A 19,535-nucleotide genomic window follows, 5' to 3' on the forward strand; every position below is an offset into this window, starting at 1 on the left:
GTGCTCTGCTCAGTGGAAGGAGTAAGGACTTCAATTGGGCTTTTCGACAGAGGGGCTAGGAGGTGAAGTGGAGAGGGTTGAAGGAAGCAGCTCCATAAAGTCCCTCTGCCTTTCTAGTAATTAACTCCTATGGGTGGCACATGTTCAGAGTGAGATCTCTGCATGCCATCTTTGACACACATGCCATATGTTTGCCATCACAGCCCTATAGAGAAGTAGAAGGGGAATAAGAGAGTGTTAGAGAAAGAAGTAATATAAAGGAGGGATAAGTTGGGGGGAGTGATTAAAAGATCACATAGAGAAGTAGGAGGGGAATAAGAGGGATGGTAGTAGGAAGAGGAAAAATACGAGAGAAAGAAAATGGAGGAGTAACCAAAAGCAAAACTCTTATGAAGAGGGACAGAATGAAAAGAAAGAGTACAAGATTAAAAAGGGGATAACAAGATAAAAGAACATACACAGATGATAATCATAACTTTGACTGAAAAAGGTTTGAACTCTCCCATAAAATGGAAGTGAATTGCAGAATATTTTAAAAATTAGAATCCTACTATGTGCTGTTTCCAGAGGCAGATAGACACACAGAATAAAAATAAAGTGATGGAGCAGAATATATTGGGCTTCAACTGAGACAAAGAAGTAGAAGTAGCAACCCTGACCTCAGATGAATTTAAAGAAAAAAATCTGATTAAAAGAAATAAAGAAGGTAATTACATCTTGATAAAAATATTATAGACAATAAAGTAATATCAGTAAGCAATATATATACACCAAATAGAATAACCTCCACTTTTTTAAAGGAGAAACTAGTGAGTAAGAAGAAATAGAGACTAAAAGAATATTGATGGGGGACCTCATACTTCCTCTCTCGGAAATAGATAAATGTAATGAAAAAAAAATAAAGAAAAAAGAAGAAAAGGAAGTTAATGATATATTAGGAAAGTTAGATTTAATAGATCTCTGAAGAAAATAAAATGGAGATAAAAAGAAATATAACTTCTTTTCTGGAGCATATGATACATATGTAAAAATTAACCTTGTATTAAAGCAAAAAATCTTCACAATCAAATACAAAAATACCCCAAAATAATAAATACATTCTTTTAACATCATAATACAATAAAAATATAATCAATAAAAATTCATGGAAAGACAAATTTAAAATTAATTACAAACTAATCTAATTCTAAAAAAGTGGTGGGTCAAAGAACAAATCATAGAAACAATCAATGATTTCTTTAAAGAGAATGACAATGAGGAGGCAACGTATCAAAATTTATAGGATACAGCAAAAGCAGGACTTAGGGGAAAATTTGTATGCCTGAATGCTTATTTCAATAAAATAGAGAAAAAGCAGATCAATGAATTGGGCATGCAACTAAAAAAAATTGAAAAAGAACAAATATAAAATCCTCTACTAAAAACTAATTAGAAATCCTAAAAATCAAAGGATAAATTAATAATATTGAAAGTAAAAGAACTATTGAACTAATAAATAATACTAGGAGTTGGTTCTGTAAAAAAAAATACCAAGAGAATTGGTTAATTTGATTTTTAAAAGGATAGAATAGCCTGTCATTGAAGCAGGAAAATTTAAATTCCTTTCAATAAATATATCATTAATATAAGAAAATTAAAAAAAATATTTACATATCCCATAACATAGAATAAACAGGTAAAAATAGAGGTAAGTGGAAATGTGGCAGATATTGTGTGTTAATTATTTTTCTGTTTTCTCTTGTTTTTATTGGCCTCATATATTGTAATTGAAAGTTTGATCAGCAAGTTTAAAATAAAGATATCCATGAATGATAGTGTGGAAAATATTTTAAAAGAATAGAAGAGAATCAAATGACCAGTATCAAAAATGAAAATGGTGAAATCACCTCCAATGAGGAAAAAGTTAAAGTAATCATTAGGAACTATTTTGCCCAATTTTGACAATAAATTTGGCATTCTAGGTGAAATGAATAAATATTTACAGAATTATAAATTGTCTAGATGAGTAAAAGAGGAAATAGAATACTTAAATAATGCCATCTGAAAAAAAGAAATTGAATAAGACATTGAAGAACTCCCAGGGCCAGATGAATTCATCAGTGAATTCAATCAACATTTAAAGAACAAATAATCCTAATTCTATAAAAATTATTTGGCAAAAAGTCAACGAAGTCCTCTCAATTTATTTTTATGTCAGAAATATGGTGCTGATACCTAAACCAAGGAGTCCAAAACAGTGCAAGAAATTTACAGACCAATTCCCTTATTGAATATTGATGCAAAAATATTAAATAAAATATTAACAAAGTGACTACAATAATAAACCACAAGGATTATTCACTATGACCAGCTGGGATCTTTGTCAGGAATGTAAGGCTGATATAATATTATGAAATCTTTTATCATAATTGACAATACCAGTAACCAAATTAACAGAAAGAATATTATTATAGATGTAGAAAAAGCATTTGACAAAATACAATACTCATTTAAAACACTAGAAAGCAATGGAGTAATTGGACCTTTCCTTAATATTTTCTAGAAATTTATCTAATATTTAAATATTTTATCAAACTATCCAAATATTGTCTAGATAAAAATTTATCTAAAAAAATAAAATTTATCTAAAGCCATTAGCAAGTATTATTTGCAAGGGGGAGTTGTCAAAAGCCTTTCCAAGGGGTTAGAACATGTTAACTTAAGATAGGAAAATCTTTGCTTAAATTCTTCCACAGATATTTACTTCTCCATGATCCTGAAAAGTTATTTAAACTCTCACATTATTCATCTATATGATAGCGCTTATTTTACAGGGTTGTTGTAAAGATCAAATTAAATCTGGAAATCACACTGGATTCACTTTCTCAGAGCAAAACAAAAACCATTTATAACTCTACTGCAATCCCAAAAAGTCAAGAATTTTTTTCTTTAATGCTAGCAGGTCCAGCAACCATTCTCATGTCTCTGCATTTCCAGTTCACACTGTTCACAGCCAATAATCAATACTTTTGCTTCATTTAGTCATTTGCACAACTAACCAGCATTTACAAAGGGAGCTGGGAAGGGGAAGTTAACAAGCATTCATTAAGTGCCTCCTATGGGCAATGGACTGTGCTAATACTATTTAAAAATAATCAACGATATCACATTAAAAATGAAGAAATAGAATATGAGTATACAATTTTGAGAACTATTATGTTGGAATATTAGGCATTAGGTCAAAGGAAGGAAAAGGATTAAAGAAGACATGATCCCTACTATTATAGAATTTACAATTTAATAAATAGCATGGCCTATAAAACTATAACTAAAGTCACCAGAAACATCCATTTCCCAAAAACTGAAAAGTGAATGGAAAAATGTGCTTGCTATGTCAAAATGTTGATTGAGATGAAGAGAAGACATTTTAATAATATTAGTGGTAACGTTTGTCGGTTATTTTCCTTCATATCTTTAAAAGGACCAAAGTGACATTGAGTGATGTCTTTTGATCCATAAATAGATTGGATTTAAGTGGGGCAGAATTGCACAAAGTTGTTAATCTCACTCTGTCTTCCAGTCACTAAAGTCCAGTGGCAAGACAAAATTCAAGTTCATTATCTATGACTTACAATGCGATGAATGATTTTGGGTTCTTTTATGTCTGAACAACTCTAAATGTAGCACAGTGCCTGTTTCCGTTTCCTTTGTGGTTGTAAGAACAAAATGTTCTCGTCTTCTCCCACACTGGGGCAAGGCTTCAAATACCTGCAGTAGACACTTCTCTAATTCACTGATGGATTTGAGACTTATTATCACTCTCAACTTGATTTAGCCTTCCTGCCAAGACCATTTCAGGATGTGGTGGCTACAGATGCTACAGTTTCTTGGTGCTACAGGTTTGAGAGCTAGGTGGCACTTGGACACCAAAGGGGAAAAGCCTTAAAATGGCTTTATCAAGCCTTCATTCCAAAGGTATCAGTCTTCTGTAAACACTCTGTACACTGTAACAATAACAATAGCAGCGGTAATAATGACAATAATCCTTTCTTCATTAAAGAACAAAAGGAAAACATAGGGAAATCAATAAATTTCAGATGTCAAGTGATTGTCATATTTTCATTGACTGTGGTGATTTTGTAAAATGTGAAAATAAATTTTAGCAATTTTCACTGTTTCTTCTATGCTCTGCAAACTAGTTCCTTCAACATAATGACATAGTGAGTTTCTCAGTCAATCTTTAAAGAAGTTATATATTCCTCTTATTCTTCAACTATGAACCGTAGTTTGTCCTTAGAATGCTATAATTCAGGACCAATGTTTTGCTTCATTTTGTCAGCAAAGCTCTTCTAAGGAAAATATATTTATTAAAATATTTAACTGAAGTAATAATTCATTGTCAAGAAAGCTACACTAAAAGCTTCTGAAAATTAACACTTGAAAAAGTGCATTTAACAGATATTACATTGCAGCTGAATGTTTTTTTTAATATATTTGGTACCCACATTAATCTCAAACAAGTTTAAGCAACACATAACAACTACCAGCCACTTATAAACTTAAAATATTTTAACTGAAATATTATGAATTTCATTTTCCTATTAATCTACCATCTCTAATAATTGTTTTATGGACTAATATCATAGAATTGAATTGTGCAAGCAATCTTTAGATTAATTAGACTGCTGGGAGGCTATGTGTTCCCCCGTTTTTTCCTGAGAATTATACCAGTTCCCCTCAATCAGTGGATATATAAGAAAGATAAAGTGAAGAGCAATCATTAACTTTTTCTTTGACTTCGACCAAGTGACTTTGATACCTTATTTATTCTAGACTAGTTGTTGTTTACACATAGGATCATGGCCATCAACCATAAAGTATCATGTGCACTTGAGATTATAGGCATAGCTATTTTTATGAACACTATCAGTACTGTTCTTTCTTTTTAGACACAATTAGTCCATTCATTTTGCTCAATCCCTCCCAATCCAATTCTCTCTTATGACTTTTATCCTACTGATAACTAGAGAGTTAGACTATAGGACAAGTAAAAAAACTAGTCATTTCCACAATTGAAAGATTTCACTCTTATTCCCTATTTCTAAAAATATTAAAATTATGATATATCTTAAATAATTTCTTACTGGAAATACTTTTCATTTGTTATCTATATATAAAAAAAAAAAAAACAACACCAACAGGGGAACCATTGCTGATCAGTTAGGAAACCAGTAAAGAGACCAAAAGTTGCATACTTTTTTATACGAGGAAATCTTGTAGAAAATAAAGAATAATGCTATTTCAAAATCTTTATCAAATGGGGACTATTTAATAAGAATTAATTTTCCTAGTCACTTCAAATTATTCTGATTTAACTTAGTTCAATGCAGATAGAATTCTTCTTTCAAAGATACTTAATATTTTAGGGTTGGAATGGATATGAAGGATGCATTTCAGATTTTTGTTTCATTATATTGCATTACATTTACTTCAAGATTGAAAAAAAACAGAGTAATTAATTCTAGGGTGTCCGTTGGCTGTGTTTCCTTGCGGCAGTTTAATGCCATGTTAGAACTTAATATTCTGTGCAATTGCTTAATAATTGCTCAATTCCAGGGTGTGTTTTTTTAAATTTACAGCCATATTCTGTTCTCTAATAAAATCAGAAAGCAAGAAAAAATAGCCAATGTAAATTTTTTTTTCCTAGCAGTATACACATTTCAATAGGGATAACAGAAGAGTAATCACATTTTATATTTGATTCTTCAGCTGACAGAAAGATATTAGAAATTATTGAGTTTATTTTTGGATGGAACAATGTGTGGCATGGTCAGACCTGTATTTTAGGAATATCAACTTGACAGTCAAGTGAATGATGGACTGGAGTGGGAAGAGATAAGGCTGAGAGACTGACCAGTTTTTAGAAAAGGAGTGAAAACTTCCTCTGACCTAGAATCTGTTATGTAAGAGAACACTTTGTGTTATGTATGTAGATACTTTCCATCTCATGCTCTCCTTTCTCCATCCTAATTTCAAGCCTGCTCAGGAAAGAGTTATATTGACTTCTCTTCATTGTTATACATGTTCATACCTCATCATATTCTTTTAAGTTATCATCTAAACTTCATTCTCTATCCCAAACCATTTAAACAATTATTCCTATCCTCTTGGGCATCTCACCCCAAAGTTACAACCAAATGTCATCTAGTTCTTCCATTGTGCCTAATGAATGCCTCTTCCATGGGCAACAGACTTCCTTGGACCCTAAATCTTTTATTTTTCTACTCCTTCCATCTTCTAGTTATTATTGAAATACAAGCTTTTGTCCCCCTTCTGATGACACAGGTAGACACCCTGTCCAGTGCTAGTTCCAGCTTTACTTTTTCTGTTGAGATAGGAGAGTTGGAATATTTCTTGTTCTCCATTATGACTTCCAGGTTTTCCCCCTACCTCCATCACTCTGTAACCTTTCCTCTTCTGAGCTTCATACAATTCATATCTACCACTCAATCAAAATCATGGTAGCTGATAACTATACATATCAACATCTCTCCCCATCCTTTTTCAATGAGTTCAGTGCATGGCTCACAATTTTGTTCTTTTCTCTCCAACTCCCATCCCCATTCTTGGAGATATACACATACAGAGACCCATAGAACTCCTCCCACTCATACACTTACTCTTACTCATCTACCCTATCTCAGCCAGACTCAAAGGTAATACTTTTAATCATGCTATCATTCACAAAGTTCCAAAATTCCCTTATTTGACTATAATCTATTGTCTTTCTACCTCTCCCTCTGCCTTCATTTATCATTCCTCCACATCATTACCTTCGATCTCTCAGCCACTCAGATTTCTCCCAGGTAATCAACTCTAAGCTTTCCCTTCTCTCCTTTTTTCCCCTCATCTTGACACCATGGGGAACCAGTTCAATTTCACAAATCCTCTTTTCTTGAATATTATTACTATCATATTGCTGATTATGGTCTAATGATGCTAAGTCTTGGATAACTCCTACTATTTACTGCCTTTATTCTTATATAAGCACTACTGAATAAAGGTAGAAAAAAATCATGCAACCATTCTGATGACCACTAAATTTGTTACACAACCTTAACTGCCTCATCTGTAGACCCGGTTGACTAGAGCAGTGTTAGGTTCTCTCTCTCCTTAGTGATCTTTGATTAGTATCATCAATTATTTATATGTCATTGTTTTAATTCATTTCAGTGATTGAACTAAATGATCCCAAATTCTGTAATATTGTGATAATAAAATAGTCATTATACACTGAGAACTGAAACTAACATATAACACTACCATTCCCCAATAGATAAGTGATATAAAATTAAAATATTTTTCACAAATATAATTATGAACTATTGATTTAACATTTGAAAATATGTACCAAAATAGTAATAAATATGCAAATTAAAATAATTTTATCATTTTATTTCTTACTTTGGTAAAGAGGACAAAAACAAGATTGAAATGGAAGGAATGATCAAAGTTGGAAGGGATGTAGGAAGCTAAAAACACAAACAACCTAACAGTGAATTTTTCCAACTATTCTAGATTTGTTTGGTATTATGGAAGAAAAATTCCTTATCTTCATATGCATTGATTTTAGCAGTCATATATATTTTGGGGAGAGAGAGAGTAAGAGAGAGACAGAAAGAGAGAGTGACAAAGAAAGAGACAGAGAGAGATTGAGTGATTCAAGGACATGTTTGATTTGAAGAAACCAAGGCCCAAAATATTTACCCAAATAAGTCTTTAGACTTCTAAAATTAGTAATGGCACAAGAGGAGGGTCAGCTTAGGTATAACTATGGAATTATTAAGGGAGATGTGGAATACAAGACAGATTAAATGAAGAGCATTGGGACACTGCCATTGAACTCTTAATTTTATTTTTTAAAGACATTTTGAATTACCAATTACACATAACTTTCCACATAAATTTTCTGAAATTACATGACCCAAAATGTCTCCTTCCCAACTTTCCATCTCCTCTCTCAGAGAAGGTAAGTAATTTTATCTGGGTATTACATATATAGTAAAACAAAACATATTTCTATATTGTTCCTTTGTTTGTTTTTGTAAGAAAATAATCATATAAAACCAAAACCTTAGAAATAAACTAAGGTGAAAAATAGTAAGCTTTGATCTGCATTCTGACTCCAACATTCTTTCTTTAGAGAGGTTTATCATTCTTTTTTCTAAGTCCTTCATAATTGTCCCAGATCATTGTATTGCTGAGAATACCTAGTTGTCTTTCCCTAGTTTATCATTCCACAACATTGTTGATACTGTGTACAATGTTTTCCTGGTTCTACTTATTTCACGCCACATCAGTTTCATGTAGTTCTTTCCATCTCTTTCAGAAATTATCCTCTTTATCATTTCTTATAGAACTATAATATTCTGTCACCAAAGACTACCACAATCTGTTCAGCCATTCCACAATTGATGGGCATCCTCTTAATTTTCAATTCTTTGCCACTACCAAAAGAGCTATTATAAATATTTCTGTATAAGTAGGTCCTTCCCCTGTGCCTCTTTTTAAAATCTCTTTGTGACACAGACTTAGTAGTGGATCAAAGGGTATGCATTGTTTTATGGCCTTTTGGGTACAGTTCCAAATTGCCTTATGTAAAGGTTAAATTTAGTGGTTGGACTTAAGTTATGTGAAATTAAGTGGTTGCCTAAGTTATTATATCTCAAGTTAGAAGTTTATTTATAAAATAGAGGAGAAACAATAAAGTAGAGAAACGTGAGAGAGGTTAGACAAAATACCTATACTAGTCCTCTACCAGGAGGGCTGGTAGTGAGTCATTATAAGGTCTCCTCCAGAACGGAAGCTAGTCTCTTAGGAAACTAGCTAAGTTATCAGCCCTTTTCATTCACCCAATGATGTAGTCCAGGAGTCAGAATAAAAGTTGAAGCTACAATTCATACTGCAGTCTCCAGTGAAGTTCCGTTGAAGAATATCTCCAGGAGACACTCTCCAATAGACTCAAATTCACAAGACTGCCTTCAGCCCAAGGATTTCATGGCTTTTATGGTGGTTTCCTGTCCCTGCCCCTTTTCACAGGGGCCAATCACAGTTTCCAAATTGTCCAGCACTACCCAGGGGCAGTGTCTGTGGGATTGACTTCTCACCTCTAAAGGTGTTAACTCTCCTCCTAGGATTCATTCTTTCTGAGTATGAACTCTTAAAATAATTCAAAAGTTTCTGGCTATTTGAGTTAGAAAAAAGGGTGGGGTTCTCCTGACTTCTCACCTAGCACTAAGTAGGGTGTAAATTCACTAATTGGTTTTTGAGCTCCTCCACCTAGTTCAAGCTTGTGTTGATTCAACCAAAAGGTAGAGAAAGGAAAGTTAATCCTGTCCTCACAATATAGTGAGGTACTAAGTAGGGGTACATAAGTTATTGTTAACCAAAATTTTAACTCCAAATAGGCAAAGAGAATAAAGGATTCCCTTTTCGTAAGTGTAAACTCAGAATAGACAGAGGACCAAGAATTTCCTTTCACACTTACAAAATAGTTGAATCAGTTTACAACTCCACCAACAATGCATTAGTGTGCCAATTCTACCAGATCCTCTCAAACATTTATCACATTCCATTAATGTTATATTGGCCAGTCTAATCAAAAATGGTTTAGAAAATGTTTTCATATGATTATTCATAGTTTAGATTTCTTCATCTGAAAGCTGCTTGTTCATATCCTTTGATCATTTGTCAATTGGCTTGTATTTTGTTAAACTTTTCTTAGTTCTCTATATACTGGAGAAATAAGATCTTTATTGAAGAAATTTGTTATAAAATGTTTTCTCATTTTGTTGTTTCCCTTCTAATCTTGCTCATAGTGGTTTTGTTTCTACAGAAGTCTTTAAATTTAATATAGTCAGAATTATTTATCTTATATCTTATAATGTTCTCCATCTCTTATTTTGTCATAAATTCTTCCCTTCTCCATAGATCTGACTAGGCTGACTTTTCTAATCTTCCATTTGGAGTTGTAATCTTAATCTCACCATACATCTGTTGTCTCAGATTTGAAACCTAAGCCTAAGCCAACATCCAGACCTTAAGACTATGCCTTGGCCAAAAGAGGCCCAATATGATGTGTATGTATATAAGATGATATGAAATGGTATGTATGATATGATATATATGTATATGATATGATAGATAAAAAATCAAGGGGTGAAAAAGAGGACTGCACTGAGAGAAAAGGAAAAGGAGAGATAGGATTGGGTAAATTATATGACATAAAGAGGCATGAAAAATCATTATGGAGTGAGAAGGATAAGGGTGGTGATGGTCAGTGCTTAAACTTTACTCTCCTTGCAACTACCTTAGAGAGGGAAAAACAAATATACTCATTGGTATATAGAATTAAATCTTACCCTAAAGAGAAGTAGAAGGGGAAGGAAGAGGTTATTGGAGGGAGAAGAAATGGGGGGGTGAAATAAAAGGGAAGGGAAAAGTAATTGGAGGGAGAGGGAAGTGAGGGGTAAATAAAAAGCAAAACACTGCTTAGGAGGAACAGAGTAAAAGGGAATGGAGCAGGATCAAAAGGGGAAAACAAGATGGAAGACAATCCAGTTATTAATTAAAAATCTGAATATGAATGAGATGAGCTCACCCATAAAATGGGAGTAGAGACTAGAGTGGATTAAAAACTAGAATCCCATTATATGTTGCTTACAACAAAGACATATGAGGCAGAGTGACACACATAGATTAAAGGCAAAAGGCTGGAGCAGAATTTTGTATAAATCATCTAAATTTAAAAAAAAATAAAAAGCAAGAGTTGAAATCATGATATCAGACAAAGCTAAAGTAAAAATTGATTTGATTAAAAGATATAAAGAAGGAAACTATATCTTGCTAAAAGGTACTATAAACAATACTAAACATTTCTGTACCAAGAGGTATAGCATCTGGATTTCTAAAGGAGAAACTAAAGAGGACCATAAAGAAGAAAGAGATAAAAATCATACTAGTGAGGGACCTCAACTTTCCCCTATCAGAACTAGATTAATCAAAACAAAAAAAAATAAATAAGAAAGAAGTAAGGGAAGTGAATGAAATGTTAGGATATCTGGAAAAACTGAATAGGGATAAAAAAGAATATATCTTCTTTTCAGTAGTTCAAGGCATATGCAAAGATTGACTATGTACTAAGGCACAAAAACATTATAAATAAATGCAGAAAAGCAGTAAAAATAAATGCAAGTTTTTCAGATCATAATGTGATAAAAATTATAATGAATCTGGGTTCCTGGAGAGGCAAATTTAAGCTTAATTGGAAACTAAGTGAACTAATTCTTCAAAATTGATGAGTCAAAAAACAGATCAAAGAAACAATTACTGATTTCATTGAAGAGAATGACAATGAGGAGGAAATATATCAAAATATATGGAATATATCCAAAGCAGTACTCAGGGGAAAATGTATATCTCTGAGGGTCTATGTCAATAAAATAAAGAGGAGATCAATGACCTATGCCAAATACACCCTAGTGTCTCCCTCCCAAACTCTCCTTGGAGTGTATAAGCTCAGAAAGTTCATAGTATGGTTCATTTTTGTCTTTTGTCCCTATTGCTTAGCACAGTGCACAACATGTACAAAGTTAATAACACATACTTATTAAATTACCATTCAGAACCAGGGAGAGGACTAGGCAAGGTACTGAACATTCTAGAATACTACACTGAGGAGGTTGTGATAATAAGAGTTCTTGTCAATTTTGTTCTTGAATAACAGCATATATTTTGAATGCCAAGAAAGTATACAGAACGTGGGAGAAAGGCATTTATTTTGTGATATGCTATCATATATGTACCATAATGGCTCAAAGTAAAATATGGATGGGTGGAGGTGGTATGGAGCATAATTTTCAGATTTAGGAGGTTGCAATTTTTTAACCTTTCCTGATATAACTAAATTACTCTTTGTAGCTCTTATATATCAAATCAAAATGGAAGAAAAAATGATTTCCCTCTCCTCATCAGGAACCTATATACTGGGGGAAAAATAATTGAATCAATTTAGGAAACTAAAGCATTACCCTTCTTGGTGTTTTATGAAATAGGGTCATCTATTCAAAGGAGAGAGTAGGTGGACCCAGGATTAGAAAATGAAATTAAAGGACTAGAATATTGTCATAAACAGTCTCTAACAGAGCAAATGCTAAACACTAGATAAATTTGCACCAAATCAATCAAAATAAATGTCCCCTCCTTCATTTGTAAACAGACAGTGCTGAGTACTTACTAGAGCATCTCCCTTTTATGAAAAAATAAAAGATTTTTGCCTTACTGATGTCCTGTTCCAAGGGGATTAATTTGGCAAGAAATTAACTGCTTCACCTAGATACACAATCTTTTTAAATTATATATATATATATATATATATATATATGCCAAATTGTGCTAAAATAATTGGGTGGCTGAGGACATCTGCTGTAATACATTCAGATAGTGAATATTCAATTTAGATTAATAACAGGGATAAGATCAAAAAAATTTCTTGAAAAAGTTATACTTTATGTTTTGTTATCAAGATATATAAGATAATCTGAGTGGGTCAATGAAGGCAATTTGGGTGTGAGGAAGGATAAAGGGGGTATAGGTGATTATAAGGTGATTCAAGGAGGAAAGAAGGTACGGGAAGGTATGTAGGAGATAAAGGAAATGGGGTATATAGGAGAGGGCAGGTCAAACAGGTTTATTCCCAGAGGCTTGAGACAGAGGATACAGGGAGGAAACTAGGGCCAGTAAGAAATGTTTAGGTTTGGCTGGAGGGTTTCTCTTGTTAGTTTCTAAAGTCTCTTGAGGGAGGGGTTGAGAGGGCCCCTCCCTGCCAGTCAAACTGATAGCTGGAGGAAGTCTTGAGGTAGGTACTTCCTGCTAAGAAGGATGCACCCAGTTCTTTCAAGAAATAAAAGAAAATTGATTCCTTCCCCTTGAGCCCTTGTCTTAATTTTCGACACAATGATTCACCAGAGGGTTTGAATAGGTAACAAGGGGATTTATTAATACCAGGGTCAGTCAGAAGGGGAGAGAGGTTCAGGGTTTTCTAACCACTGCTAGGGAGAGTGGTGATGGTGGGTGATGGTTTGCAGAGAGGTTTAGACAAAGAGAGTCCGGCTCTCCCAGTCAAGAAGATTTGACTGCCTTTTAAGTAAAGTCTCTAGCAAATCATTAAAACTAGGGGTAATTTATTTGAGGATGCTCTACTTGCGTATAGAAACTAAAACCACAATGTCTAATCACCAAACCCTCCCTTCCACCAGGACTGAAAGGAAATTCAGGGAAGGGGAGGGATGGAGATGGGAGACCAGGGAGAGGTCCAGAGAAATGAGATAGGTCCAAATTTCCCCAATACAAAATAAGCACAGGCCAAGGCTGAAGCAATTAGGCCAGAGCCAACAGGTTAAGCCAAAGCAAAAGCCTCCAGCCACAGCGAAAGTCAGAAGGCAAAAGCCTCATCAGTTGGAACTTCACCTCTATTTATAGCTTTAAGTTCTAACTGACTTTCTGAAGATTCTAAGATGTTTAGCTGCCTTTTTGTGACCGTTAGAAATTACAGAAGCAAAAAGTTTCTATTAGCCACCTTGCATTACAGATCCTACTACTTGGCATTAAAAAGGCCTAAAAAAGTAATTCTGAGTATCTGTGATACACACTTATGTGTTTATATACATTATTGAAAACATGTACACATATCCAAACATAAATTTTCATCTGTATATGCATATAGTAAATATGTGAACACACATATACATACATATGTGCATGTATATACAGGTTTATCTGATGTTTTGGGGCCATATATCTATATTATCATAATATTATGATATAATTTAGTTTAATTAGAATTACAAATTATATTAAAATATAGTTCCAGAATTTGTGGCCAGTGGACCCATTGGTTAATTATTTTAATAAGGTCAAGGGTTCTAAAAGCAGTCCTTATCTGAACTAGTTAAGTCTTTTTGTTCTATTTCATAAGCACGGACTGAAACCTAAATCCCTGCTAGTTACCCTAGTTATCTCATTTATAAGTGCTATTGATTGCTATGAAAACTGGCAGGGTAGTGTGGGGAAAATTATATTAGCAGAAACATCAATAAGAGAAACAAAGTCTCCAAGCCAAAAAAATTAGGTTTATTGAGAGAGGGCTGGTCTTACAATAAAGCTGGACTTCTGGTCAAGAAAGAATGACCCAGAGCCTTCTGTGGGGGCTTCCTTTATACTCCAATAATAGCACGACTTATAAAGTAATTGAAAAATAATCCAAGACGATTGATGCCATGATGAAAATAAAGAGCCATGGATCGGTTGAAGCAGTTAAGAAGTCCTTCTCATTGTTAGAAAAAGTCACTTGAACATGGGAGTAAGGGAGTGAGGAGTAGGGGTCCTAAACTCTACTTTCTAAGACTGATGATGTACAAACCAGGGTGGAGTGATTTTAGGGCTATTAGGTCTAGTTCCATAAGAAAAAGACAATCATATGATTGTGGAGGAGAGGAACTGAGCCTAAATATAAAAGAAAAGACAATCACTTGATTAAGGATGAATAATGTTTAGAAGACTAGGTTACAAGTTCAAGACATATTCACTAAATGCTGAGTAACAATGATTAGCTCAAAACTGAAGCCTATGCTAACAATGATTAATTATATTAAAGCAGTTATTTACTTAATTCAAATCTTAAAACTTATACTAAAATAATCATAAAACACTACTAAAAGCATAAGGATTATTATAACATTAATGCACTTATTCTAACATTATTTAACTATCCTAGAATTATAATTATGATGAATTCAATACTATGCTAACATTAAAAGGTAAACCTCATAGAAGGGGACAGGGGATTTCTCACTCAACAGGGACAAGAATGTAATATTAGATACTCAGCATCTTTCATAAGAACTTCTTGCTTTGTCTCCTTGGTGACTTTTTTTAATTTATTTATTTTATTTAGAATATTTTCCCCATGCTTACATAATTCATGTTCTTTCCCTCTCCTCAAACTCCCCTTTCCCCCAATTGTCAACATGCAATTCCACTAGGTTTTACATGTAACACTGATAGAGACCTATTTCCATATTATTGATAGTTGCAATAGGTTAATTGTTTAGCATCTACATCCCCAATAATATCACCCTCAACCCATGTATTCAAACAGTTGTTTTTCTTCTGTGTTTCTACTGCTTATAGTTCTCCCTCTGGATGTGGATAGTTTTCTTTCTCATAAGTCCCTCAGAATTGTCCTGCATCATTGCATTGCTGCTAGTAGAGAAGTCCATTACATTCGATTGTACCACAGTGTATCAGTTTCTATGTAAAATGTTCTTCTGGTTCTGCTACTTTCACTCTGCATAAATTCCTGGAGGTCTTTCTAGTTCACCTGTAATTCTTCCAGTTTATTATTCCTTTGAGCACAATAGTATTCCATCACCAGCAGATACCACAATTTGTTCAGCCATTCCCCAATTGAAGGGCATACCCTGGTTTTTCAGTTTTTTGCCACCACAAAGAGTGCAGCTATAAATATTTTTGTACATGACTTTTTCCTTATGATATCTTTAGGGTATAAACCCAGCAGTGATATGACTGAATCAAAAGGCAGTCTTTTAAAGCCCTTTGGACATTGTTCCAAATTGCAATTCAGAATGGTTGGATCAATTCACAACTCCACCAACAATGCAACAATGTCCAAACTTTGCCACATCCCCTCCAACATTCACCACTTTCATTTACAGTCATGTCTGCCAATCTGTTATGTGCGAGGTGGTACCTCAGAGTTGTTTTTATTTGCATTTCTCTAATTATAAGAGATTTAGAACACTTTCTCATGTGCTTATTGATAGTTTTGATTTCTTTACCTGAAAATTGCCTATTCTTGTCACTTGCCCATTTATCAATTGGAGAATCGCTTGATTTTTTTATACAATTGATTTAGCTCCTTATATATTTAAGTAATTAGGCCTCTGTCAGATTTTTTTGTTATAAAGATTTTTTTCCCAATTTGTTGATTCCCTTCTAATTTTGGTTGCATTAGTTTTGTTTGTACAAAACCTTTTTAATTTAATGTAATCAAAATTATTTATTTTATATTTTGTAATTTTTCTAACTCTTGCTTGGTTTTAAAACCTTTCCTTTCCCAGAGATCTAACAAGTATACTATTCTGTGATCACCTAATTTACTTATAGTTTCCTTCTTTATATTGAAGTCATTTACCCATTCTGAATTTGTCTTGGTGTAGGCTGGGAGATGTTGATCTAAATCTAATCTCTCCCATTTTGTTTTCAATTTTCCTAGCAGTTTTTGTCAAATATTGGATTTTTGTCCCCAAAGCTGGGTTCTTTGAGTTTATCATAGACTGTCTTGCTGACATCACTTACCCCAAGTCTATTTCACTGATCCTCCCTTCTGTCCTTTAGCCAGTACCATATTGTTTTGATGACCACTGCTTAATAGTAGAGTTTAATATCTGGTACTGCTAGGCCCCCTTCCATCACATTTTTTTCATTATTTCCCTTGATATTCTTGATCTTTTGTTATTCCAAATAAACTTTGTTATAGTTTTCCCTAATTCAGTGAAAAAGTTTTTTGGTTGTTTGATAGGTATGGCACTAAATAGGTAAATTAATTTGGGTAGAATCGTCATTTTTATGTTAGCTCGTCCTACCCATGAGAAATCAATGTTTTTCCAATTGTTTAGATCTAGTTTTAATCGTTGGGAAAGTGTTTTGTAGTTGTTTTCATATAATTCCTGTGTTTGTTTTGGTAGATATATTCCTAAGTATTTTATATTGTCTAGTGTGATTTTGAATGGTATTTCTCTTTCTAACTCTTGCTGCTGAGATGTGTTGGAAATATACAGAAATGCTGATGATTTATGTGCATTTATTTTGTATTCTGCAATTTTACTAAAGTTGATGATTATTTCCACTATTTTTTTGTTGATTCTCTAGGATATTTTAAGGAGACCATCATATCATCTCCAAAGAGTGATAGCTTGGTTTCCTCATTGCCTATTTTAATAACTTCAGTTTATATTTTTCTTCTCTGATTGCAATTGCTAGTGTTTCTAGTACAATGTTAAATAATAGAGGTGATGATAGGCATCCTTGTTTCACTCCTGATCTTATTGGGAAGGCTTCTAATTTATCCCCATTGCATATGATGCTTGTTGATAGTTTTAGATATATACTGTGTATTACTTTTAGGAAAGGTTCTTCTATTCCTATATTTTCTAGTGTTTTCAGTAGGAATGGGTACTGTATTTTATCAAAGTCCTTTTCAGCATCTATTGAGATAACCATGTGATTTTTGTTTGTTAGCTTGTTGATATGGTCAATTATGTGGATGGTTTTCCTAACGTTGAACCATCCTTGAGTTCCTGGCATAAATCCCACATGATCATAATGCATAACCCTCATGATCACTTGCTGGAGTCTTTTTTGGTAGTATTCTATTTAAAATTTTTGCATCTATGTTCATGAAGGAGATGGGTCTGTAGTTTTCTTTCTCTGTTTTTGACCTACCTAGCTTTGAGATCATTACCATATTTGGGTCATAAAAGGAATTTGGTAGAACTCCTTCTTTGCTTATTATGTCAAATAACTTGTATAGTATTGGGATTAGTTGCTCTTTGAATGTTTAATAGAATTCACTTGTGAATCCCTCTGGTCCTGGGAAATTTTTCTTAGGGAGTTCTTTGAGGGTTTGCTCAATTTCTTTTTCTGATATGGGATTATTTTGGTATTCTATTTCTTCTACTGTTAATCTAGGTAATTTATATTTTGTAAATATTCATCCATATCACCTAGATTGCTGTATTTATTGCTATGTATTGGGCAAAATAATTTTTACTGATTGCTTTAATTACCTCTTCATTAGAGGTGAGGTCTCCCTTTTCACCTTTGATACTGTTAATTTGGTTTTCTTGTTATTTCCTTTTTTTTATTAGATTGACCTGTACTTTGTCAGTTTTATTTGTTTTTTCAAAGTACCAGTTTATGGGCTTACTTATTAATTCAATAGTTCTTTTACTTTATATTTTATTAATATCTTTTTTAATTTTTATGATCTTTTATTTACTTTTCATCTGGTGATTTTTAATTTGTTCATTTTCTAGTTTTTTTATTTGCATGCCCAATTCATCGTATGCCCCATCCTAATCTGTTAATTTATGCACTCAAGGATACAAATTTCCCCCTAAGAATTACTTTGGCTGTATCCCACAGGTTTAGGGAGGCTATCTCATAATTGTCATTCTCTTCAATGAAATTATTAATTGTTTCTATGATTTCTTCTTTAATTAACTGATTTTGGATAATAATATCATTCAATTTCCAATTAATTTTTGATTTGCTTTTCCATATGCCCTTGTTAATTATTATTTTTATTGCATTATGATCTGAAAAGGTTGCATTTATTTTTTCTGCTCTTTTGCATTTGTTTGCCATAAATTTACGTCCTAGTCCATGGTCAATATTTGAGAATGTACCATGTGCTGGTGAAAAGAAAGTGTTCTCCATTTTATTTTTCTCCACATATCTATTAATTCTAATTTTTTTGGATTTCATTCACCTGTCTTACCTCTTTCTTATTTATTTTTTTTGTTTTTATTCATCTAGATCTGACAGAGGAAGGTTTAGATATCTCACTAGTATAGTTTTACTATCTATTTCCTCTTTGAGCTCTGCCAGTTTCTCCTTTAGAAATCTGGATGCTATAACATTTGGTGCATACATGTTAAGTACTGATATTTCCTCATTGTCTATACTGCCTTTTATCAGGATGTAATTACCTTCCCTATCTATTTTGATCAGATCTATTTTTACTTTGGCTTTATCACTTATCAAGATTGCAACTCCTGCCTTCTTTTTTTCAGTTAAAGCACAATAGATTTTGCTCCATCCTTTCCCCTGCACCCTGGGTGTGTCTATCTGACTCATCTCTTTTTCTTGTAGACAATATATGGTAGGCTTTTGGATTCTAATGCACTCTGCTATTTGCTTACATTTTATGGGAGAGTTCATCCCATTCACACTCAGAGTTATGATCGTCATCTCTTTATTGCCCAACATTTTGAAGTCCTCTCCTAATTCTGTCTTTTCTTTTTTCACTGTTTCCTTTTAAACCAGTGGTTTGCTTTTAATCAGTTACCCTAATTCCCACCCTTATTGTACATCCCTTCCTGCCCCCTCACATTTTGTTCTCCTCTTGTTATTGTTTTAGGGTCAATTAAATTACCTCCCCCCTCTTTTCCCCTTCCTTTATGTACTCCCTGCCCGACTCCCTCCCCCCACAATTTTTCCCTTCTGCTTTTCCCTGTAGTGTAAGATAGAATTTGTTACCACAATGGATCTAGCTACTCTTCCCCCTCAAAACCAATTCTTCTGAGAGTAAGATTTAAGTATTACCTATTAACACTCTCTTATTCTCCTTCTCATGATAGTATTCTTCCCCTCTCCTTCCCATATACCTCTTTGTGAGGTATAGACTATCCTAT

This window comes from Gracilinanus agilis, chromosome 3 (genome assembly GCF_016433145.1).
Source record: "Gracilinanus agilis isolate LMUSP501 chromosome 3, AgileGrace, whole genome shotgun sequence".
NCBI classification, from domain to species: Eukaryota; Metazoa; Chordata; class Mammalia; order Didelphimorphia; family Didelphidae; genus Gracilinanus; species Gracilinanus agilis.